The sequence below is a fragment of the Dermacentor albipictus genome, chromosome 9, assembly GCF_038994185.2.
Source record: "Dermacentor albipictus isolate Rhodes 1998 colony chromosome 9, USDA_Dalb.pri_finalv2, whole genome shotgun sequence".
Taxonomy (NCBI): Eukaryota; Metazoa; Arthropoda; class Arachnida; order Ixodida; family Ixodidae; genus Dermacentor; species Dermacentor albipictus.
The window spans coordinates 113,897,710-113,923,427 of record NC_091829.1 but is presented as its reverse complement, the minus strand read 5'-3'; the positions used below and the strand labels follow the sequence as shown (position 1 = coordinate 113,923,427).

The 25,718-nt window shown below is 47.1% G+C and overlaps 1 long non-coding RNA gene across 3 annotated transcripts in view; it reads left to right on the top strand.

Moving 5' to 3' along the window:
- Positions 1-2,297: 2,297 nt before the first annotated feature.
- Positions 2,298-25,718, top strand: part of LOC135914596 (uncharacterized) — a 179,191-nt gene continuing 155,770 nt past the window's right edge. For 2 of the 3 annotated variants that reach the window (XR_011508765.1, XR_010568348.2), the window contains exon 1: positions 2,298-2,420. This is a non-coding gene — a long non-coding RNA (uncharacterized lncRNA). The remainder of the gene's footprint in view (positions 2,421-25,718) is intronic. The other variant, XR_010568349.2, reaches the window with a different exon arrangement.

Genomic DNA, 25,718 nt, shown 5'->3' with positions numbered 1-25,718 from the left:
GCGGCACGGATTCGGCTTATTTGTACCTAACGCCGTTGCGTGCACCATATGATCGGCTTCATGTTGTGACATGCGGGAATTTGGCACGAAAAGAGCAAATGTTGTGCGAACGTTTCGGGAGCTGGTCAAACATGAATGTCTTGTGCCTCTAGAGACGTCATAGTCCAAGGGACATGCGACAGCATTTGGCAATGATTGAATTTAGTTTTTCAAATTCTTTAACTCTTTGTTTTTCCTTGGTGAGCTCCGAACCATAGCCTCACTGGGGCTTCCCTGGTGTTGCTAGAGATATCGTTCTCTGCCCGCTACCCTAGTTAACAAGCAGCAGACGCAGCAGGTGTTTCCACGTCATCCCTCATGCCCCGTCATGCCGACTGCAGCACCAATCCCCCCCCCCCCCAATCGTTGCCCTCGGCCCCAACACTGACAACGTGGAGCCGGACGCGGCTCCGAAGATAAGGCAGCGCTGCCCACCGCATGCTGTATGTGCGAGTGAAAGCACGCTAGAGGAGCTTAGGAGCGCGGTTCAATGTCTGTCGCGCAAGGCAGGCGATCTCAGAGGAAACGTGCCATCTTCCGTCGCCCGGAAGGCAATGGGGGGATGGGAGAGAAGGAGCGAGAGGGTGGTGTTGTTCAGAAGGAATAATCGCGTATTTCGCGACCACCCGCAGGCGCAACCGGTGAAAGCGGCTCAATCTCACGCCCGTGAGGGAGGACAGCGGGAAGGCATGCCGGGAGGAAGGGGGCGCGGCGTTCTACTCCGGCAGCAACTGCGTACTTTGCGTTTCGACGCGCAAGCGCGCGTACTAGCGCGCGCTTTGTCTTGATATCTTGTACCTTTGCGCGTGATGTGTTTTTACCACTGAGATTGCGTTGAGGCGATCTGAGCACGAATGTCGCATGGCTCACTGCTGCTGCCACGCTTCTTCACGCCAGCGTTTTGACGGCGGTGCCGCGGTCATCGGGTGCGATCTATTCATGTTTTCCTTTTCACGCTGACACCCTGGTTCTTAATTTAGTTACTGACCAAATGCTTTCTAGGTGATACAGCCGGTAAGACTACTATCCTTACTTCGATTAGCTGCCCACTAATTTCCTATCGCTTTTGCTAATTCGCCTTTCGGGAGAAACTGCGACTCTTTAGAGCGCGGCCCTTGAACGCTCGTTCCAGCGTTGAGCGTCGGCGTGCTTCGGCATTGTTATACCTCGCAATCGAGCGAACGAGCACAGCGCAAGATGAAAGAGAACGTGAAGCAAAGCGAGAGATGAGAGGAGAACCGCGCAAGGAGGAAAGTAGAGAAGGAGTCTACAGAAAAAGCATGAAGCGGAAAGCGGAGGAGGCACGGTAGGTATAGGGCCTGCGCATGCGTATAGTTGCCGGTGGCCACGGCACCTGCAGCCGCGTAGGCGATTCCATCTGCGCTTCCGAAATAGGGAAGCGGTGTGGTGTGAGGCGGGGAAGGCTGCGCTCGTCTGTGGGGTTGTCAGTTTGCTACCAGCGTATGTGGCAGGAATCACTGCTACTGCGGGGCGCCATGGCGAGCGGCTACGAGTTAGGCTCGATGTGACGTCCCCTTGAGTGTTGTCGTCGCCGTTGACTCTGATAGCATGATTTAGCCTCTACGAAGGCCCACTTTCGTGGTTGATGGGCCCAAAGCGTGCAAAGAAAACCCTAGTGCCAAGCGAGACGGGCTGTGCGGCAACGATGGCTACGGTATGGCGCCGGAGTAGTGTACGTTGTCTGTGTGAGAACAGAGCGCTGCATGAGGTGCATGGAGGCTGTTGCGAACAGCGCCCCAGCGTTTACCACGTGCTACCTCTCGCGATCTGATGATTAGCGAGGTAGTAGAGTCACACTTCGCTCCGTTTGCAATGTACAGTACGACACAGATTGCCTGCCCTAGGTACAATACTCGCAGCGTTATCTTCCTGATATAAAACGCGTGCCTATATATTCATATTACAAAATATTGACACGAGAAATGAAAACATGTGTAGAGCTGCGCTCAAATTTAGCATTAGGTGCTATCGTAATCATCAGTGAATATTTTTGTTTTCGCTGCCTTTCGCTTGACAAAAAAAAATGAGCATCAACAAAACAGTGTGAACGACGACTGAAGTATGAATTTTTACTTATAGTTACTTTTAAAAACAGCATAATCTCCTGTATTCGGTACCTCGGCACGCGAACGATGTTGTTTCTTGAGCACTGAAAACATTAAAATTGTCAACTATCTCGTTGTTATAGAACTAATTTCACCACTAAATTCATGGCCAATCCTCCACTGTGGGTATGTGCCACAGCCACTCAGGACAACAGCAACAACAACAGCATTCGCCCTTCGTTTCTAACTGTGCGTGATAGGAAGACAACAAGGTTCATCGTTTCCCCACACAAACTATCATGACTCTCATCCTGCGTAAGTAGTGCATCCATAGACTACCGCGGTATTTTTGTGATCCGGCAGTTGCTGAGTGCAATGGGGCTGTAGATGGAGCCAGGGCCCCGTTATGGCTTCCGCTGCTAGGATCAACGTTGCTGTGCGCGCACACAGCAGGGTTGCGCACACGACAGCGCTGGTGTTACTTTATCAGAACGGGATGTAAAGGCTAACCTGAATCTATCCAATTTTTAGTTAGGTGCTGACCGCGCAGTAAGAGAGACGGGAACAACGAAACCCTTATCTCGCAGTGAAGTTGATGAAAGCAATTAATGTCAATGCGATGAAAGGCACCCAGCGTATTGCAGCGTACTCTCTGCCTCCTCTCACCTCATTTATTCTTCAACATTTTTCAAGGCACTTTCCTCCACTTCCTTTTGAGTCTGCTGGCGGGAAATATACGCCCCCGCGCAGCGAGAATGTCAAGAACCCTGTCGGCTATCAAAATATATTAGACAGTCCGAAGGGTACTATTTTGCCGCTGTCATCACTACGAACAGAATAGCGCTGCGGTGTATGCGTTTTTCGATAAGCATTGCAATCCGTAAAGGTGCGGTCCACCTATTTTCAACGGTCAAAAAGTATTGCGCAGCAGAAGTTATGTATGGAAGCAATCTACGAGTTCGTTATACTAGCTAAGAGACAGGCAATACCACTGCGCCGTTTGAATGGAGAAACAGCAGCGTATTGGCTCGTGATATTGCTTTTGGGCAATAGGAACTAAAATGAACTGGCTTGTGTGTGGGTGCAAGTCGTGGAACGTATTCTCGAATGGTCCCTTTTCGTGTTAGCATCGCCTTCGCGTGAAGTAGTACTCAACCGCACGATCAGCGCGCGCCAGGCGGCTGCGGCGATGTTATCACCGAAAGCGGTCGTCCCACAATACGTCCTAAGTCGTCTATTTTCCTGACCATCCCTTAAACGAATCCGCAATTGTTGGAAGCAGAAATGAATCATAAGACAAGAGTGCTGTTTGTTTTTGTTAACTTGCGGTGAGGTCTTAGCAAATGTACAGCACTGCTTCTAGAACAGTCGTTCGTAAAAATGCTTCTAGAACAGTACTGCATCAAATGTATGTGAAAGAACAAAATGCATCGCTTATGGACGTGCAATTGCAGTAATAATTTATCCAGAGCATATAAAACTAGTCCAAGAAATTACATTTTTATGCATGCAATCAGTGAAAAATTATGTTTCTGATATCCAACGTGATGATTTTACCATTTTGACCCATATCCTTTTGGCAGGCATGGGTGAATATCTCGTGTGACCAGAACTGTGGACAACTCAAAGCGAAGGACGTTCCCTTACCCCTTCCTTATAGTGTTTCTCTGGTGGCGGCCATTTCCCCAAGGTTCCATTCCCATTTCGTTCTTGCCGTTTCGCCTGTTCCTTTTAATACCCCTTCATGTCTGCACGGAAAGGGTGGCGGCAGCAGTTTCGACCTAGCACGCCTACGAAGCAAGCAGGATAGGAGGCGCCTACTTGATGTATGTTCGTAATTTGCAAACAGCGTGACGCTTCCCGAACCGAGCGGGCCCGTCGTCCCCATTTTCAAGCAAGCCGTTTTCCCAACGCATTTCCCACCCTCGACCGGTCGCCAAACGCTGTCTAGAAATTCAATTGTGAGGCTTTCGCAACGCTGTATTGTTTTTTTTCCCGACTTCACTGCCTTTTGCAGCGAAGCTGTCGCCCTGAGATTGTCATGAGCACTGTGTCTCCATTCTGGCTGATATTGTTGTAGCGTTGTAATGAATTTGTTTCACTGTTACTGTTCACTGCTTTTCCGGTCGTTACACGAGACGTTCTGCGCCCCCTTCCATTCCCATTCTTTCTTCATTTAATAGCATGAAACAGCGTACTATTAAGCAGTGTTAGGTCCCATTTTACATACCCGGCGGAATGACTCCGCGTCTGGAGAGTTCCGCTGCTCATCCCGAAGTTCGACGGAGACAAAATTCAAGGACGCTACTTTACTTAAACATGAGCTCACGTCAAAGAAACCTAAGTGGTGGAAACACCAAAGTCTGCAGCCCCTGCAGGCACTTATAGCCCTGTTGTTGATTTGGGATGGTAAATCCCATGAATGAAGCAATAAACTCCGCATTACATGATATAGGATTCGTGACGACCATATATGTTTGCTGTGGCTGGAAAGCCCCCCCCCCCCCCCCCCCAGTCACGCGCATGTGTAATATCATCACACATCCGCCTTTCATTGCCAGGAAAACGGCCGCACTGAGCGCACACACAAGAGCCTTCAGGCCAGACTCCCTCCATACACAAAACTACAACAGAAGAGAGACGCCGATTGGGAGGTCCACCTTCCGGCAGTGGGCTATTCTGTTAACACAGCGCTGCAGACGTCTACTGGTGTTCATCATCATCATCATCATCATCATCATCATCATCCTGGTTACGCCCACCGCAGGGCAAACGCCTCTCCCATACTTCTCCAACCCCGGTCATGTACTAATTGTGGCCATGTCGTCCCTGCAAACTTCTTAATCTCGTCCGCCCACCTAACTTTCTGCCGCCCCCTGCTACGTTTCCTTCCCTTGGAATCCAGTCCGTAACCCTCAATGACCATCGGTTATCTTCCCTCCTCATTACATGTCCTGCACATGCTCATTTCTTTTTCTTGATTTCAACTAAGATGCCATTACCTCGCGTTTGTTTTCTCACCCAATCTGTTCTTTTCTTATCCCTTAACGTTACACACATCATTCTTCTTTCCATAGCTCGTTGCGTCGTCCTCAATTTAAGCAGAAGCCTTTCGTAAGCCTCCAGGTTTCTGCCGCATACGTGAGACTGGTAAGACACAGCTATTATACACTTTTCTCTTGAGGGACAATGACAACCTGCTGTTCATGATCTGAGAATGCCTGCCAAACGCACCCCATCACATTCTTATTCTTCTGATTATTTTCCTCTCATGATCTGGATCTGCCGTCACTACCTGCCCTAAGTAGTTGTATTCCCTTAACACTTCCAGTGCCTCGCTACCTATCGTAAATTGCTGTTCTCTTCCGAGACTGTTAAATATTACTTTAGTTTTCTGCAGATTAATTTTTAGACCCACCCTTCTGCTTTGCCTCTCCAGGTCAGTGAGCATGCATTGCAATCGGTCCCCTGAGTTTCTAAGCAAGGCAATATCATCAGCGAATCGCAGGTTACTAAGGTATTCTTCATTAACTTTTATCCCCAATTGTTCCCAATCCATGTCTCTGAATACCTCCTGTAAACATGCTGTGAATAGCATTGGAGAGATCGTATCTCCCCGTCTGACGCCTTTCTTCATTGGAATGTTGCTTCTTTCTTTATGGAGGACTACGGTGGCCGTGGAGCCCATATAGATATCTTTCAGTATTTTTGCATACGGCTCGTCTGCACCCTGATTCCGTAATGCCTCCATGACAGCTGAGGTTTCGACACTGGTGTTACGCCGCATGAAATCGCATCTGGAACGCTGCCCCAGCTGAAATTCGTCATCAGGCTCGATGCTACCGCTAGCGTCGCACGCTCTGACAGTCGCACAGCCACCTGCCGGAGGATAAGAGCTGCGGGGAAGGTAAAAGCCACGCAAGCGCAAGAAAACCAGATGCGCTACCTTGACCATCGCCACCGACCTGCCATTGCGTGCACTAACGGCGACGAGGCGTGGGTGCGAAGAGGCGGCAACTGTCCAGGCTAGAGGCTACTCACAAAGTTCGAGGGACTTTTCACCATTATCAAGCCCGTATGAGATAATCCATGGCACGTTAGCTGCTGCTGCTGCAACGTGCCACGTCGCACGTCCCGTGAAACGCGTTGATTCCTTAAGCAAAATGGTCGTCGGTAGTAAAACTTAAAGAAGCGAGAAGAATACGAGGACAACAATCGAAAAGACACAAAGCAGGACGAACACTGTGCTGCCAACTGGCAAATTTATTGAAAGTTCGCGCATCTTTTATAGCATCTCGAAAAACACCAATAACAATGAAGTTGAAACGCATGAATACTGCCTACAAGTATAGATGCTTACTAGAAACATTATCCCCTGTTTTGTTAGGCTTAGCGACGCTACGCTCTCGCATTTATGCTCTGGTAATGTAGTGAGCTACAATTTCTTTCTTTTTTACTCTTTGCATGCTTTAGATACCTAGTGCCATATAACATTGGGGTACATGAGCATTTGTTGCAGTGCGTAGCTAAATGGCCGGCGTAGCTGTTTTCTACGTTGTTTTTATGCTGCGTTGCTCTGTCATTAAACATTGCCCGATTTGTCCGATGTACACTTTTCCGCAATCTAAAGGTGTCTCGTAAACAACGTCAGAGGTACACTTCGTGAATTTATTTCCTTGATTCGCGGAGCATTTCTGGCTTTTCCAATTTTTCATAGTATAGCATAATTTCGACAGTTTACAGGGAGCGGAAAATACGTTGATTTGTTGCATGTAAGCCACTTTCTTTAGATCATGCGATACCATGTGAACATATGGTATTACATGAAAAGGTCGTCTGTAGCACTCAGGAGCACAATGGACGCAAAATAAATGCAGGTTGAGCGTGCAAGGTGTTCAAATCGCCTGTTGCTAAATGGCGACTCCTTTTATAGGCGATCACTAGATAGAATAGGCAAATATATGTTGCCTTCACGAATGTGGACACAGAAAAATAACATGTTGGGCATAGGACACTGGACGTTACCATCAGTCAACTCGCCCGCACTGCCGGAGTGGCCACTATGCAATAACTGTGAAGGCCCGCCCCTCTTCCCTGTTCCCATATCTCAACAACAGGCAAAACGGAAAAAAAATATTTATTGCCTTCGCCTTAGGCTGTTACTTAACGCCGACTTTCCCATGTTTCTTTCATCGGAGTGCATCCAAAGGGAGCTTTAGAGTGTATTCGCCATGTTAAATTGCAAGCTGTAGGCAACAATACTTAGTTTGGTTTCTTGGCTGGTTTGTTTTTTATACTCCTTCTTCTTTTCATTTTATCCTTTTATTTGTTTATTTATTCCATTTCAGTATTTCCTTTTCCTCAATTTTTTTTCAGGAGCACCTGTTTCGACCGCTCCTTCTATTATATATGTCAGAGAAACGATACCCCACGACCACCAGCGAAACAAGCAATAGAGGATTGCTGCGCACGTCGTTGACACGCCGGTTGACACAAGGGCGTTGACACGTGATTGAAAGACGGCCGTGTGCCTGGTCTTATAGACAGCACTCCTTTATTCTCAATTCGACACCCTCGCCGCTAACACACCTTCGCTCGTTGCCGATCCCACCCTCCTTATGCCCTCTCCACTTTAGAAAAAAAATAAAATTATGGGGTTTAACGTGCCAAAACCACTTTCTGATTATGAGGCACGCCGTAGTGGGGGACTCCGGAAATTTCGACCACCTGGGTTCCTTTAACGTGCACCTAAATCTAAGTACACGGGTGTTTTCGCATATCGCCCCCATCGAAATGCGGCCACTGCGGCCGGGATTCGATCCCGTGACCTCGTGCTCAGCAGCCCAACAACATAGCCATTGAGCAACCACGGCAGGTCTCCACTTTAGAGGAAACCAACCTATATATACGGTGGCGAAGAAAGCATTTGTCGCTTTGAAGAAGATAAGTCCACTTCTCGAAACGTTGAGTCCTGCTTTCACCTTGTTCTCGTTTTGCGCCCTGTCTTGAATGTTTATCTCCCGCGTGCCCCGTGTATTTTTAGGATGTTGTTTCGTCATTCCTCATCATCATCATCGGCAGCAGCAGCTGCAACTTCTTCATCAACCTAATTTATGTCCACTGCAGGACGAAGGCCTCTCCCTGCGATCGCCAATTATTCCTGTCCTCAGTATGTACGCAGTGTAACGCACTGAGTTACCAAAGTTGGTCTAAAGCTTCATTTATAACGCGATTACAAAAGCCGTTAGTCTATGCATTACCGAGTCACCCAAGTTAGCGTGGAAATAGTTTGAGACATAGAAGCATGAGTACAGCAAAGTGCGGAAAGTATTCCGCGAATGCTAATCGCTGTAATGAGGCGGCAAGATAGCTTAGTCTGGAACACTAAAAAAAAGACGCTACATCAGCGTAAAGTTATGGAAAAAAAGTTCTAAATTGTGCTTTCGGCAATTTTGCAAAATTAGTCGAGCGTACAGAAAGAACATGAGGCTCAAAACTCCCGTCTCTTCGCCTTTATACACTTCGTGCCGAAACTCCAGAGTGTATACCTCAATGTGACGCCGGGGACTTCGAACAATATTGTTTTTTCATTTTTATAAGTGTAGCTAGTAAAAATTTTTCAAACTGGCTAAGTTCAGCGTCTGGCAAACTAAAAACACTACGTGCTCCATCTTTACCTTCAAAAGGTTAGCAAAGCCCAAGCAGACACCGTCAAAATTGATGACGTCATGATGTGCTGGTGCACCAACTTCAACGGCGCGTCACCACCCGTCTTTCGGGCCTGCGTTTTTTCCTGGCTCACCAAGCCTCCTTTCACGGTAGAAGTGGAGAGAGACTCATGTCAGCAAAGCCATGAGGTTGGTCTCAATGGAAGTTCTAACCAGTTACTCAGACGTGGAAAAGGAAAACGAGCAGTAAAAAAAGAAATAGAGAGAACTGATGATAGGGACGGAAATTCGGTAACAGCGGCGTTTTTGTTTTTTAGAAGGACAAGTTACTAATACAGCTTCCCTCCTAGGTGAATATCTTAGCAAATGTAGGTTTGCAGATAACATTGTCCTGGAGAGGTATTCTGTAAGGGTCCACCCAGTGCACATGTCCATTTCGTCTGCACGATATGGATTTATTGGAGAACTGCACGAATTGCAATTCATGCGTTTATCTCGAGAAGGCGCTTTTGTAATTTCCTGTAGGAGAGCTTCTTTCCTTGCGCACATTCTTATTGGCTTGTATATCTGCTCAAATCTCGCGCTCTGCTCTCAGCTAACAAAAATTTCTTTTAAGAACTTGTCTGATTGCTTCACCGAACCGCAGCTAGGCCAGAGCTGGCACATTGGCCTCTGAGCGTGTAGTTTGACGTATATGATGCAAACAATATTTACTCAAACGTCCACAAATTCAAACACCATTCGATAGTATTTTTTTTTTCAGAAGCATAGATGGCTTGTCTGTCAGATCGGTGGGAATTTGTTTTAAGCTGCGAGGGAAGCGAGCGCCGGAGGAGGAAGGCGTCTGAAGGTGGAGAAAAGAATCAGCGCGATCGCGCCCTTTCCATTTGTGCTGCGACGCCGCGGTGCTCGCTGTGCATGTTTGCAGCGTACATATGCTTGCTCCTAACCCGTGTTCATGAAATGAAATGTCACTGTAACTTTCTTGACATTCAGCCTAGTTCCTAAGTTACATCGGAGCTGATAGGACGAAAAAGCTCGTTAGGAGGTGCACAACTAAACAGAACCTTATTTCTTCTGCCGATGTTATGAAGATGTTCCGGTTTTGTCCAGCATACCAAATTCTTAGCTTTACAAGCGTTTTTACGATGCTCTCCAACTTCATAGCAGAATATATGTTTAGAGGTATAAGATGCGCCAGTTATGGGCACTGGGAAATACACTTTACTTCCCTGCATTGGGCATGCGGAACTGAGCTGTTGTTCACTGTTTTTTACGTCTTATTCCATTGAATGGCCCTTTGACTACATACGTAGTATTTTTTTAGCAGGAATTGCGAGATTTTAGTCTGACACGCCTTCTCGCTTTTATTTTTTGGTGGCTTTGAATATCCCGGCTTCTCTAGGTGTTCTGAGTCGAGTTCTGCATCAACACTGTCAAAATATTCTCGGTCAAGCAGTGAAGCAAACTCACCGTCGTTTTCATAAGACAGAATCTTATAAAATCTTTTCGTCTGGCACGACGAATTTGCGTGTCTTTCCTGCCATAATATTTAAAAACAAAAACTTTCATCTAAAACAAACCAGGCGACAGGTAAAGCCACAAATAATACGAATTTATTTATTTCAAACAGATATCAGAACAGAAAATTTGCACGCGGAAGCGAATGCTGGAATTTCGCATGTAGGAGTCCGTCATCGTACACTGGGACACACATGTCCCAATGCATTTTTTCATTGTAAAAAACTAATTTGTACTCGTGTGAATTCGAGAATCTTCTTTAGCTAGGAGCCCTAGATCACAGCATTTCACATTCCACACATTATCTTCGTTAAATTATTACGAAAAATCTGCAAAACAATTGCCTTATTCGCCGACGACAAACCACCCCATTCTTGCGTGAGTCAGTAAGCGTTTCGTGTTTTGCCACAAAGTTGTCAACCGAAAAAAGAAAGATATTTCTGTAGTGGCAGCTAAGTAGTTCCGTAAGTGCCCTCAGTAGCAAAATATTATTTTCAAGATCGCGCACACATGTGTCCCATGTAGGTTAAGGATTTAACAGATGCCGTTCTAGCAACATCTTCCTTACTTTCCTCTACTAATACTGCATACGTATCTTAGTTGTGTCGGTAACGTGTACAGTTAACACTTTTGTTCCCTTTGAACCCCTGTGCGTGTTAGGTGGCTCTTCTCAAGGGTATGGTGGTGAATGATCCTTTCAAAAACCAGAGGCGTCACGTAGGATGTAGCTTTAGGCGCGGGCTTCCCACATATTTTCTCCTCCCAGCCAGCAAGAGAGCTTGCGATCGCAGAGATTGTTGGTAAGAGAGAAAATAAAATATCGGCAGCGAGTTACACTCCCGTAACACGCGAAGGCAAAGACCAGCTCCAGACTTTGTAATGCGTTAAGTTATGCGATCGGAGGGGGTCAGACATCTTGCTAGACATAACGAGCTGCTGTGTGAAGCGCACGTGGGGCAAGCCGTCGTCTACGAGCTTCGTCCTCTTATCAACGCTGCCGTCTCGCACCGACGCGCTCCTGCTCTCGCAGTTGGGGCTTCTTCGGCTCGTTTTCGGCGCTCAACTGCGGCGTGGCGCGCTCGCATAGCGGAGTCAGACTCGCGCCAACGACGTTTCTCTTCGACTCTACGTGGCGTCCTCTCAGCAGGGAAAAGTACCACTCGCGGGCGACCGCCTTGCTCCAGCCGCTTCGCACGAGGCACCTCGTTTCTCGCTTGGCGAGCATCCTCAGCCGTATAGCGTTCTTCTGAGGGGAGTGCGCAAAGCTTCATTGAAGGTTCTGATGCTTGTTTTGAGCTTGTTGTTTACTGAAACGTATGATCTTCTGTGCATTGTGCACTTATTTTGAGTGGATGTAGCACTGTTCGCTTCACCTTGCCCAGCACTTGTAGCCTCTGCCTTAACTATTTCCGCACAGCGCCCATTGCCATCGTTAATCCGGTAAGGATCAATTGAAATGGCGGTTTCGACTCTGCGCACCACTCTGGGACACATTGCGCTACCGGACGTGAAGGAAAATAACTATATTATTGTCTTCTAAGGAGTTCGCGTTTTTCACACGAAGCGTAAATTTTTGGGCACACTCTGAAGTTTCAAGATCGTCAAAGTAAAAAGCAAAAATGGCCGCCTCTGGGAACGGCGCGCGGTTCAAGAAATCGCAATTCTGGCGATTCCGCTGCGTCTGCAGCTGATTTTCACAATGGATTGAGCAGCAGTGAGTATGAGGGTGCTGCCTTTTCGTCGGACTTTCATTTTGAGAGCGACGACGATTCAAGCGAACCCGGAACATCGGTGGCCGCAGCCTGGCACTCCAAACTGTAGTGCTTGCACTTTAATTATTGTAATAAAATACCTGTTCAATGAGAAATTTTCATTTTCTCAGAGATATTGCCTATTATATGGCACTGCATTTAGTATATCTTAATTTTTAAGTTTACGTACATGCAAGTACAAATACAGCTTCAATAGAACTTAACAAACTTTGTTGAATTTCATCCCACAATCATGATTATTGCAATTTATATTGTCACGCGGTGGTGACGTTGAAGAGCACAGTAGCAATACTGTGAAAGACACAACTAACTTTTATTGGGCGAACCTGTGCCCACGAAAACAAGCTATACTTATAGCACAACGATAATGGCGAACACGGTCGGCGATTGTCGAAAATGTGATCAGCGGGTCAAGCGCGTCGGATTTTATACAGCAGTCGTGGAACGTTCCAGACTAATTGCTGGTACCGACGTGTCTCCCACAAAGTTCTACACCATTCGTGTCACGCGATGAAATCAGATAACACAAGGTTCCGCGACAACAAACAGCGGATAGAAGCGTCGATAACATTCCAGAAACTTCCGATACATGCAGGCGCGTCCCGCGCTGTGCGATAACATTTGTTAGGCGGTGAAACGTGGTCGCCTGATAAAGATAGTCAAGTGCACGTGTCAATGTCTTTTTGTGACATACAGCTCGTTAATAAAACTTTCACGCGTGAAACGTGCATTCATTGTGATATATTGTTTATATTATATGAAATATGCAGTGCACTACATCTCCTTCAGCAAAAAAAAATAAAAATAAAAATAATCATCTGACGTAATCTACAAAATAACACCTATTTTCTCCATCCTAATGAAAGGGTGAACGTGGTATGAGCCATTGCTGAGGATGAATGTTCTTGACGTAATAGTTCTGCGGAAACCCGCAAGGTGGAGAGAAGTAACGAATAAAGAGAAAATTAGACACCCACCCGTTCGTAGCAGTTGCTACAAAGGAAACGCATACGGGTTCCTCGAAAGAAAAGCCTCATAGTTGAAGAAAAATTCGTCCTGTTCCGGGACTCTAACCCGGGACCACCGCCTTTCCGGGGCAGCCGCTCTACCATCTGAGCTAACCATGCGGCTAGCAGATGGCAGGACGAAATTTTCTTCAACTATGAGGCTTTTCATTCGAGGAACCCGTATGGGTTTCCTTTGTAGGAACTGCTACGAACGGGTGGATGTCTCATTTTCCCTTTATGATAGTTCTTGTACCACTCAAATAGACGCCGCTTTTTGAGCATGAGTAATTGCAACAAGCAACCCTACGGTTTACTCAATAAAATTAGGCTGTTATAAATGCTTCACAGCTGCCATCCAACTTTCGATACCATCAATGCGAAGGCATAGGCACGCATATATACACATGCATGAGTAGTCAGAGCTGTAAGTAAATTTTCAAGTGCGAATAGTTTCAGCACAGAGCTGGCAATAACGAAAGCATTTTGAGGACTTACGTAAGGTCTGGAAGATTATCTGATTGTTTTAATACGTCTGTTTTATTTTACGCAACAAAGTCTGTAACACCGAAAAGTGTTATAACAAAGCAACAGAAGTTCTTGCACGGCAAATGTTAAATAGTGTCGCCATTTATAGGACCCTGACTAACCTTTAGTACCACAGTAGAAAGAACAATTTTTCAAGGAGCAGGTTCACGGCAAGATGTAAGCTGTGTTATTCCCTTTTACAATGTTTTGAGTTTGAACAGCTGCTTTCTTACCTCTGTTCATTGGCTGAATGTTCAAAATTAAGCAGAAAAATATTCGACTCTCAATAGCATGAGTAATTTTTTTTGGCAATTTCGTTAGTTCAGATCAGTATTCGTTTTTCTACAGGTAGATTTAATTGATACTGGCAAGTATAATTTGCACCGCAAAGCACGCTGCTTAGGGACACAGTGCATTGGAGCTTTGTTGTGTCGCGACAACTAAAACAGCACACGCGTATTCCATGCCCATGCAGACATATCGCGATATGAAGAAGGCAGCAGAGGAGCAAGAAAACACTAGAGGGTGGATATGGCCTAATGGAGATACCGTGAGAACTAGATAATGGAGACCACTGGCAGGCCGTGCATTCGTTGCTGGTGGAGCGAGGGGTTTACTGGTAGCAGGCTTAGACAAGGAGAGCCATAATGCGGGATAGTCGGAACTGATGAAAGAAAAATGCATGTTGTGTGACAAAAGGGAAAAGAACGGCATGGTCGGGACACTGGGCAGATGTATAAAGGAAGCTAAAAGGTCAGCGCGCTCATAAATAAAACCAAAGTAATGTGCCTGCCCAGTAACCAGGAAAACAAAAACAGTGTAGCTCCTACATTGAAGTGAGGACAAAGGCAACAATTCAGCACCGGGAAGCAGCAATGACCCCAGATAGTGCTGCTTGGCTTCTTTACACTAGAGGAAGTGTACTGAGAGGATACAATTATAGACAGAAGAGAACAAGCAAGACACGTGCACAATTAGGCAGTAGCAAAGGCAGTGGTTCTGTGGGCCCCAGGAACGTCAGCAACGCAGTAGTAGAGAGCAGTAGTACCTGTAACAAACGAAAAGGAGCCTTCCGCACCCTCCCCCTCATACACACACACACACACACGCACAAGCAGAAGAAAAAACAAAACAAAGAAAAAAATTTGTGTAACCAGTTTAAATAGTAGCTGTCTCCTTTGTGCTGGATAAGAGCTCATAGGTACAGCATTGCCCGCGTCCCACGAGGGTTATTAGATTGTGTCCCCGGTGGCAAGGTCTTTCCTGGTACTTTCATTTCCACTTGCTTTATTATTTTTAAATGATAACTAATATTTTAGAATGTTTATTTTCGTTCCATGTTGTCTTTTTACCCATTGTGTGTTGGCATTATGGCGCACCTATTTTCAAACCTTCGAGTCCATCTGCCCCATTGAATCTCCCGCTCAAGAAATTTACCATATATCCAAGTTTTTTTTTTTTAATTCTCGACAGGTCTTATTTGGCATGTAGGTGAAGATGCGCTAACGTTCAATATTGACCAAGCTCGTTCATCGTTTCGCAGCAAGTATCACGAAGCAAAAACGTTTGTGGCGTTAATCAGTACCACACTCTCGCAGTTATTTCTATACAAATAAAAGGAACAGGTGTAACAAAGAGGCCCAAATTTTTTTGTCGGAGCTCTAGAAGCGACCGAGAGCATCATAAAAGCGGCGATTACAGTAATGCTTTCCTTTTAGAGTTCACTGCACACTATGATCGCCATCATACACACTTCCTTTCTCGCTCTTTCTTTGTGTTTCTATACGTAGCCCTTACAAAAATGATTGCAAACTTATGCAGAAATTTTACAGACCCCGAGTCACCTGGGATGCAGAATGTCTGAAGACATTCTGCATCCCAGGTGACTCGTGGTCTGCCACTTCCTAGCGGGCAGTTGGTACACCCTTTCTGCAGAAAGCCTGCTCACATTGTGCAGCCGCAGGATGCAGCATTTCTACAAAAAATGTGTCGAAATTGTGGTCACAGGATGCAGCATATAAGCAGACATTTAAGAGGGTTTGTGTAGCCCATCTACCGAGAAGTGACACGCACCACTGCAATGAAATAACAGATACAATAGTGTTCTTTGCACCCTTTAGCTGTCTGTGATTTCTCCCGGCTGCCTAGTTTGATACAATAATATATCTTCCAAGGAATGAGGTAGTGAGTAAGGAAGGCATTCAAAGATTAAAAAGGTTCTGGCTAGTGTAGCGTCATTTTTGTTGCGCTGTGACACACAAATTTAGGGGAAACTAAAACACACAAGTCAATTTAATGAATAAGAATGATATATACCCATAGTTGATAGTATCAACTGAAAATTACATGCACAGGAAAACCCGAGAAAGGAAACTCCGAATGAATCAGAACCGGAAATGCGACTCACTTGATGAGGTAGGGGCACAGACTGCTGACTCATGTAGGCTGCAGCACTGTCAGCAACCACACAAACGATTCCCATATCTCTCTCGTCATTTTGCGGTTATTTCTGAGTAAGATTATTTCCTCTCAAAAGACCGTATACAATCGCATCTCGGGCAGTGCGGATCCAAGTTGTCAGGTGCAGCTAGTAGGCCGAGGGCATATGCGTGTTCGCATTCAAGCACCGGTCCATTTATTTAAGGTAAGCATAGTTGCTGGTGAGCAGTATCTTGTAAATAACTGCCTCTTCTACCATGAGCAATTTGCGCACGCCACACAAAAGAGAGAGTCATTTACAAGGTACTGCTCACACGCACCTGGGCTTACATTCGACAAATGGGCCGGTGCTGAAATCACAGGCGCAGGGATCACAGATATGCTCTCCGCCTAGTATATGCACCAGAAAGCTTGGATGCACACTGCACAATATGGGGTTGCTCACAATCTTTTGACAGCCCGGAAGCCCCGCTCAGAAGCAAGCGCAAAGTGACGAAAAATGTGGGACCATTCTGCAACATTGTGGCTGCTGCTGAAGCCTGCGTGAGTGGCTGTGTGTGTCACAACTCATCATCAAACACAATTTCTAACATATTGCCTCGACATGATTCAAGTTGGTCACCTTGTCAGTTCTGATTTATTCCTATTATCTTTTCCTGCTCTTTTACCACATGCAACCTGGAGCTGGTGACAGCAGATATAGGTATAAATTCTTCCTTCTTGTTCATCAAACTCAGCAGACTGTTTGCACTTCCTTTGTGTGTTTTTGTTTACATTAATTTTCTGTGTCGCAGTGCCTCTCACAGAACATCGAACGATGAAGCAGTGCGTAGAAATCTTTACTGGCCACTTAGTTCCTTGAAGGAGTCGCTCTTGGGCCCCATTTTCTGCGGCATGAAACCTGTGCTCCTCTTCGATTTGAGGTCTGCGCACTTCAACTTGCTGCTTGCATATGGTGTCAAAGAATGAAAGTGAATTTTAGGGACATATTCTGGAATGTACAACCCTGAAACAATATGAGGAACACCAAAATCAAGAAAGGGGCTGACAGATGGAATTGCCCACTGTGATATAATGTTTGTAAATAGGGATAAGGTGCCTCGGAAAGGCTAGCCAACGTTTCGATAGGAGGACCTATCTTCGTCAAAGGTGGTCTCGTCATCCTCGGCATGTTAGTTTTAAATGGATGGTGCCGTGACGTCACCTGTGTTTGTGGTCGGTGGCGGTCGGTTATAAAGGGGAAGACTTCAGATGTAATGAGCGCTGTCACCAGACGTCTGTGAACGTCGTTCCCAATACGAGGGGACGAGAGCGGGAGAGTGGGAAGGTGGGAAGGTGGGGAGCAAAGAAAAGAAAGAAAAATTGAGAGAAAAAACGGGGGAACGGGGGAACAACGGGGGAAGAGAAAAAAACGGGAGGGGGGATAGAACAAGATTTAAAAAGGGGGGGGGGCATGGGAGGGCGCTGGGGAAGCGAGAGGTTAGGGAGCATTCAGATGTGTCATTGGTGGCATGTGTTGTAGCATTAAAAGAGCCGGTCAGGCAGTCAGTGCGTGAGTAACACAAAAGACCCCCCCTCTACCGGACCCAAAAAGCTATGATTTCTAAGCGTGGCTTCAGTAGCATAGCAGCAATGTGTTGAGTAATCTTGAAGTACTTAAGATGGCGACAAGCAGTCTGGGAGGGGGTGGGGGCAATATATGGCTTACCTGGAAGGCAGCGGCATGGGCTATCAATGGACGTTAGCCCCAATAGCCCGACGTAGGTGTCGTTACTGCGGTATACAAAAATGGCGATGCCCTGTGTGGATGAGGCACCGAAAAAGGTATACTGACATCTGGGACTTCGCTATGTGTTGGTGAGATTGTATGAAAAATCATATAATAAAAAACAGACAAAGAATGAGAGGAAGGGAACCGAAAGCGTAACAACAAATGGGACGGTGATGTGGGCTGACGCGGGCGGGGGTTGGTGTGCATGGGAAAAGGAGGTCATACAGTTGGTATAAACGCAAAAACATGAAAGCGTATAATAAAGTTAGTAGTAGGCAGCAAAATATTTTTGAAATGCAGGAATAGATGAGGTTAAGAATTAAGGTTAGCAGGCGGCATATAGTGTTTTGTGTCTTGGTTGATGATATAATTTCAGATATAAGTGCCGCTTTTAAAGATTCTAAGTTGCCACGTGCCAAATTGATTCCCGTCGGGTGTGGGCAAATAAACTGGTGTATGAGGTATGAGGAACTGTGTCTTGCCATATATCGGCAAAACACAAGGGTCATGCAGTTTGACCAATTTCATGAATTTTGTTCAGTCAAACGAGATGACCTGGAAACGAGATGAAATGGAATCTAGTGTCCCGTATTACAGTGCACATAATCCTGAGCAGTGCGGTGAGACTTGCTAGCGCTGCTTGTTTCCCTAAGCACCAACGTTCTAAAAAAGTGTATTTGTTTTCAAACGTGCCCCATCAAATAGGATTGCTTTGTCAGCTTGACAGGCGAGGGATCGTGAACTTCACGAAAATTCAGGAAAGTTGCCAAGTATGAGTTATACTAATGTAGCGGCAGCAGCATCGCTGCCGCACGAGAGTTGACGTAGACGCTCGCGTCTACAGGAGGCACGAGTGGCTGGCACGCTCCGGCATGGGCTAGCGTTCCGAGGAAAATTAAAAACAATGCTACGCTAAGCGACGGAGTGTCGGTTCTTACTCTCCTGCGAGAGCCCGAGACTTTACCGGTCTACGTGGTCGCTCGTCGCCACAGTTTGGTGACCCGGACGTGATCCGACCATGGCCCAGACGACCATGGGCCAGACCAACGCTACGAGAGCTCAAGGCCAGAACCCTTCCGAGGAACGCGGTGAGCCCTCCTGTTCCGCCATCGCTGTCCGTCTCCCACAGTACTGGGAGCAGCATCCTTCGGCGTGGTTTCTTCAGGCCGAAGCGCAATTTCAAGTCGCTGGTATCCGCTCTCAAGCTTCGAAGTTTCATTACGCCGTCGCAGCACTCTCGCCCGCCGCATTGACGAGGTAGCAGATTTGTTGAACTCCCCATTGTCTGCCGCCGCTTATGACGATCTCAAGGCAGCACTGCTACAGCGCACAGCAGCTTCACAGCGTTCTCGCATCCAGCAGCTTCTGTCCGCTGAAGAACTCGGCGACCGACGCCCTAGTCAACTTCTTCGCCGAATGAGCCAGCTGCTCGGAAACAACGCGAGATCCATCGACGACACGCTGTTGCGCAAACTGTTTTTGCAACGACTCCCGGCTAGCGTGTAGATGGTCCTGGCGACAGACTCTACCATGGATCTTACCGGACTTGCCGCTTTGGCCGACAAAGTCATGGAAGTAGCCACCCCAACCATCGCAGCCACGTCACCGTCTCCGGGTGACAATACAACCGCTCTGCAAACTCTTCCCTGCTCTTCCGCAGTGCGATCTCCGCTCGACTGCTTGTGTGAGCGCTTGGAACGCATCATCTGTGGAGCGGAACATCGCCGCGCGTCTCGTCGCCCACGCAGCCGTAGTTCCAGAAGATCAAGACGCACGGACACCCGCAATGAAACCTGAACTACAACGCCTGGCGTTTGCTACTACCACCGCCGTTTTGGAAATGACGCTCGTCACTGTCGGCGTCCCTGCGCTTGGCAGGGAAACAGGCCGGCCGATTTCTAACGGCGACGAGTGGTCCGGCCCAACACACAAGTCGCCTTTTCTACGTGACGGACAGAGTTACGGGACAACGATTCTTAGTCGACACATGTGCTGACGTAAGCATTCTCCCCGCCCAACACTCCGACCGAAAAGCGACACCTGTCTCGTTTTTGCAAGCCGTCAACGGCACCAGGATTCCAGTTTTCTCGTCACGCTCCGTCATGCTAAACCGTGGCCTTCGACGAGCATTCCGCTGGATTTTCCTGGTCGCAGACGTCCGTCATGCAGTCATTGGAGCAGACTTCTTGCATAACTACGGACTCCTTGTGGACATCCAACGACGCCGTCTCATCGACTCCGTGACCCAGCTATCCGTTCTTGGCGTCCCATCATCAAACACATCGCCCATAGCGCCTATTTCTGCCATGTTGGACGAACCTTTCGCCGCGCTCCTACGCGAGTTTCCCACTTTGACGCGCCTGCTGGGCTGGACGCAACCGGTGCAACATGACGTGTGCCATCACATCGTCACCTCCGGCCCACCGGTCTATTTCCGACCCCGGCGTTTGTCCACGCAGAAACTCAAGATCGCCCGCGCGGAGTTCGAACACATGCTGCAACTTGGAATCATCCGCCCTTCCTCCAGTAACTGGGCATCACCGCTTCACATGGTGCCTAAGAAGACGGGAGACTGGCGCCCATGCGGCGATTACCAGGCACTAAACAACGTCACCGTTCCTGATCGCTACCCTCTACCGAACATTCAGGACTTCACGGTAGCGTTGCATGGTGCGACGATCTATTCTAGGATCGATCTCGTTCGCGCCTACCATCAACTACCGGTCGCTGAAGAAGACATTCCCAAGACCGCAATTACCACACCCTTCGGTCTTTTGAATTTCTCCGCATGCCTTTCGGTTTACAGAACGCGGGCCAATCCTTTCAGCCTTTCATCGATTCTGTCACCCGAGGGTTGCCTTTCGTTTTTGCATACATTGACGACCTTCTCGTCGCAAGCTCTTCGGCCGAAGAACATCTTCGTCACTTGCGGTTGTTGTTTTCACGCCTTGCCAGTAAAGGAATTCTCATCAACGCCGCCAAGAGTGAATTCGGTCAACCCGAACTCGAGTTCCTCGGTGATATCGTCGACGCTAACGGCATTCGACGACTGCCGTCCAAGGTTCCCGTGATCGAAAACCTTCCCCGACCGACCACACTCACCAAGCTTCGCCAATTTCTCGGATTCGTCAATTTCTACCGCCGATTCATTCCCGAGTGCGCACGTCTTATGGCTCCACTAGACGCTCTCCTGGTAAACAAACGCAAACAAGTGCTTCAGTGGAGTGAAGAGGCCACCGACGCTTTCACAAGAGTCAAGTCTGCCCTCGCCTACGCCACGCTGCTTAGACACCCAAAGCCAGACGCACCCACTGCCATCATGACTGACGCTTCAAACACCGCCGTTGGTGCCGTTCTGCAGCAATTCATCGACAATGCGTGGCATCCACTCGCTTTTTTCTCCAAGAAACTGAAGCCTGCGCAGTACCGCTACAGAGTGTTTGGCCGTGAATTACTCGCTGTTTACCTGGCAATCAAGCATTTTCGCCATTTCCTTGAAGGCCGTGCATTCACTGTCTTGACTGACCACAAGCCCCTTGTGCACGCAACGAATCGTTCAGCGTCCTGTTACTCGCCCCGCGAGATTTGACACCTTTCCTACATCTCCGAGTTTACAACAACGTTCCGCCACATAAAGGGCACCGACAACGTTCCAGCTGACGTTCTGAGTCGTGTCAATGTCGTTTCCACGTTGACATCGGAACCTTTCATCATCGAGGCCGACTTACTCGCCAGTCAACAGCGTGACGACACTGAACTTCATACACTCCGGAATTCGTCAACGTCCATGAAATTGGAAGACGTCGTTGTGACCCCAGATGGTACGTCCATCGTCTGCGATACTTCTAACGACACACCCAGACCATACATTCCGGCATCCCTTCGCAGACGTCTATTCGAAACCGTGCACAACCTGTCGCACCCTGGCATACGTGCAACACAGAAGCTCCTTTCCAGCCGTTTCGTTTGGCCTCGGCTAAACGCACAAGTTCGCGATTGGGTTCGCTGCTGTTTGTCGTGTCAACGTTCGAAGATCCAGCGTCACCCCATTCCACCTGCCAAGTATTTTCTTCCACGGGATGCTCGTTTTGACACCGTACACCTGGACCTCGTCGGCCCTCTCCCGCCTTCGAAAGGTTACTGCTACATACTGACATGCATCGACCGTTATACACGGTGGCCAGAAGCTACACCTATATCTGATATCTCAGCGCCCACTGTTGCAGCAGCTTTCGTGTCTACGTGGATAGCAAGGTTCGGCTGCCCATCCACAATAATCACAGATCGCGGTCGCCAGTTTGACTCAGCACTTTTCAACGAGCTACTCAAACTACTCGGAACGACACGTTTTTCGCACAACTGCTTACCACCCGCAGTTTAACGGACTAGTTGAACGATTTCACCGGCATCTCAAGGCCTCCCTTATGGCACATGAATCGCCGGAGAAGTGGGTCCTGCATTTGCCCCTCGTCTTACTTGGCATCGGAGCCACACTCAAGAGCGACCTAGGTTGCTCCTGTGCTGAACTAGTTTACGGCACTCACCTACGCCTTCCGTGCGATTTCTTTGCCGCCACCCCCCAAACGCCTATGCCATCACCTGCCGACTACGTTGCCGAACTGCAAGCTTTCTTCAGCCAGATGCGCCCCGTGCCTACGCGTTCACAAGAAGCAACGTCCCCGTACGTTTCTCCCGTACTCAGCTCTGCTACCCACGTTTTCGTGCGTAACTGTGCCGTGCGGAAGCCTTTGCAACCACACTACTCCGGGCCATATTGTGTTCTAGAGCGTTGTCCGACGACGTTTGTTGTGAATGTCAACGGCCGATCAGACACAATTGCCCTGGACCGTCTCAAACCCGCTTACATCGAAGCACCCGCGCCATCAGCTCCACCAATATGCGACGCGATCCTGCTGCATCCTTCGCCGCCGCCTGAGAACGTGACACCCAAGACGAACGCCGAGACCCGCCGTGACACATGGACTTTCCATCGTTCGTCGAACTTTCCTCCTCTCTAGGGGGGGAGCCCTCTGTAGCGGCAGCAGCATCGGCGTCGCACAAGAGTTGACGTAGACGCTCGCGTCTACACGCGGCACGAGTGGCTGGCACGCTCCGGCACGGGCTAGCGTTCCGAAGATAATTAAAAAGAATGCTACGCTAAGCGACGGAGTGTCGGTTCTTACTCTCCTGCGAGAGCCCGAGACTTTTCCGGTCTACGTGGTCGCTCGTCGCCACACTAACAAAACCCACAGCTCTTGTAAGTGGCAGTGACCGTCTTGTACACACCTTGTCGCAGCATGTTCAGCACACCTGTCGCAGCAGTCACCAGGACTAGCCTTTGACGTGCTTTTCAGGCTGGAGGAGTGCCGAAGGCTCCCGAGTGGTGTAGAGATGCCCTTGGCTCACAAAATCGTGACATCCCAATACAAGAAGAAATGTTCAGTTTATTGTAGACCCTGCTGGAACTGCAAACTAGGGATTACATAAAATCATGTTACATAGTGAAAAGACTTGTACAAACAGCTACATGAAGGTTCATCTGGTTGTAAAAAAATGCAAGACGTTTACAACAGAATCCGTTATTTAACATCTAAATGAAATGGGAGCAAACATGAATCTACTATCAAAAGCATCACACAAACGCATATCTATACTAAGTGAAATGTAAATTGTACAATGCAGAAAAATTCTTAACACATGATAAACATTCCAAAACCTAATTTCTTTATGTTGTGGAACAAAACACTGCACCAAAGGACGATGCAGTAAAAAAGAAGAGACTCCCTCTTTTTCAGGAGAGAAAACAATTTCTTTCAGTAAAAACAAACACTGTTGTTGAAATCTCGGCTGCTCTGTAAAACCACAATACTTTACAAACGCACGACACCCAACACAAGAAATACAGGCTGTCTGAAGACACTTGATAAATAAAAGAATTTGCATACAAGCTAAAGTCTCGGTATGCTTCAGACACAGCAATCGGGTGCCACCTTGCGCAGATGTTACCGTGAAGACGACACATTCAGGCGCCTCTGTAACAGCAAACTTTCCCAGCTTCAATTTTTGCCTCCATTGAGATCAACCAGTCCCGTGTCCTAGCACACTTCATAACAAAGCAAATAATTGATAGGTAGGACTTTTGATATCATCAACACATTTCAGGACAATTTACGTCAAAGTGTTCGCTAAATGAGCTCTGCGACGATTACCTTTTTTAAATTAATATTAATTTATTGATTTACGCACTTGCCATTGTCTACTGTTTGTAGCAATCAGTGGCGAAGTTTTCGAAATGTTCAAATGGTAAAACTGGCCGTAATGATAAAATGTATCATGTTTCAGAATACGTACACACACACACACGCACACACATGTGTGTCTGTGTGCGTGTGTTTGTGCGGGACTCGTGGGTGGCGGAAAGGTCCAACCGACTGAGCCGTACGTATAAAGTGTGTCATGGTTGAGAATAACTAAATAAATAAATAAATAAATATATATATATATATATATATATATATATATATATATATATATATATATATATATATGTATATATATATATATTGGGCACGCATATTAGAGACAAGCTTTGCTTTTTGCCGTCCACACGGCGTTAGCAGGCAATATGCAGACTAGGTCTACATGTAGGTAACCGGTGGTGACTCATGGGGGTATGAAACGTCAAACCTGTTTAACTGTAAATATAACATGTTTCATGCTTCGGAATATATCTAATGTGTGCGTGTGTGTTTGTGGGTAGCTGTGTGTGTTAATTTATACGTATATGTCTGCACTCATACAAACACACACACACACTGCACGCACATTACAGATAAGTGTACCTGCATTCCACATGGTGTCTGTAGACATTCTGCAGACTGTAGTCTACTGGAATGTCGAGTCTACAGGTAGGTGACAGGGGTGACTTGTGGTTGACTGAAAAGTCAAATAACTGCCACGTATGTGCGGTAGCAATGCATTGTTTTTGAAAAGTCAAACCCATTTTTGTAAGCGAGAGTTGCAGGATAGCAACAACATTTATCCGGCGCCCACTCCCTTTCTTTGAATTAAAGATAGGGTCTCTTTCTATTTCTACTTCTTATTTAAAAATACTTCTAATATTACTGTGCAACACCTTCCTTTCTTGCTAATCAGGCAAAAGACATCCATTATTTCTCCGGCTTTCCTGTGATCTTCGATAGTGGCATGTTTCCCGAGGTCGTGTTATTCCCCACAAAAGTAAATTTAATGAAAGCTTGCTAAAAATTGTCGCTCTCCCTAGGGAGATAATTAGCACATCTTCTAGTATCCCCTGTGGGCAGCAAAGGATACAGAGTTTTTACGCAGCAGGGATTCAGCACTATGTGCATCCTAGCACATGTTTCTTTCTATAATATTCTTTCTTCCGGTAATCACTGAAGAGATAAAGAAAACTAAAACGTTACGTGGTAAAGAAAAATGGCAGGGTTCGCGCTTTCCATCGTGCTTTTCGTAGTTGTACACAATCTCACACAAAATGGCAATCACTGGCAGATTTATTATGCGACACCTGAGCAGACCCGTGGCCTTCCTTTCAATGGTTCATTTAGAGAACACTCGTTTTATAGTGTACGCTACATTAGCTAGTGCTGCATTAACTACCTACATTAGCTGGTGCCCCGACTTGGAAAACCCAATCTCTCGGAATGGGACGCTGCAGCCACAGGCTAAGGTGCAGGTTTTTTTGCAGGGAAGTGGTATTCTGTAGTTACAATATGGTTCTTGAGTGGTTTGTACCATGGATGAAAAGGCGCATTTCACAGAGCACAGCCAGCACAGTAGAGTCAGTAACATGGGTTATACGGGCGGATTGCTTTTTAAGTTTCACGCAATTTTTAAAAATCATCTGTATAGGATAAAATAAGTTTAGT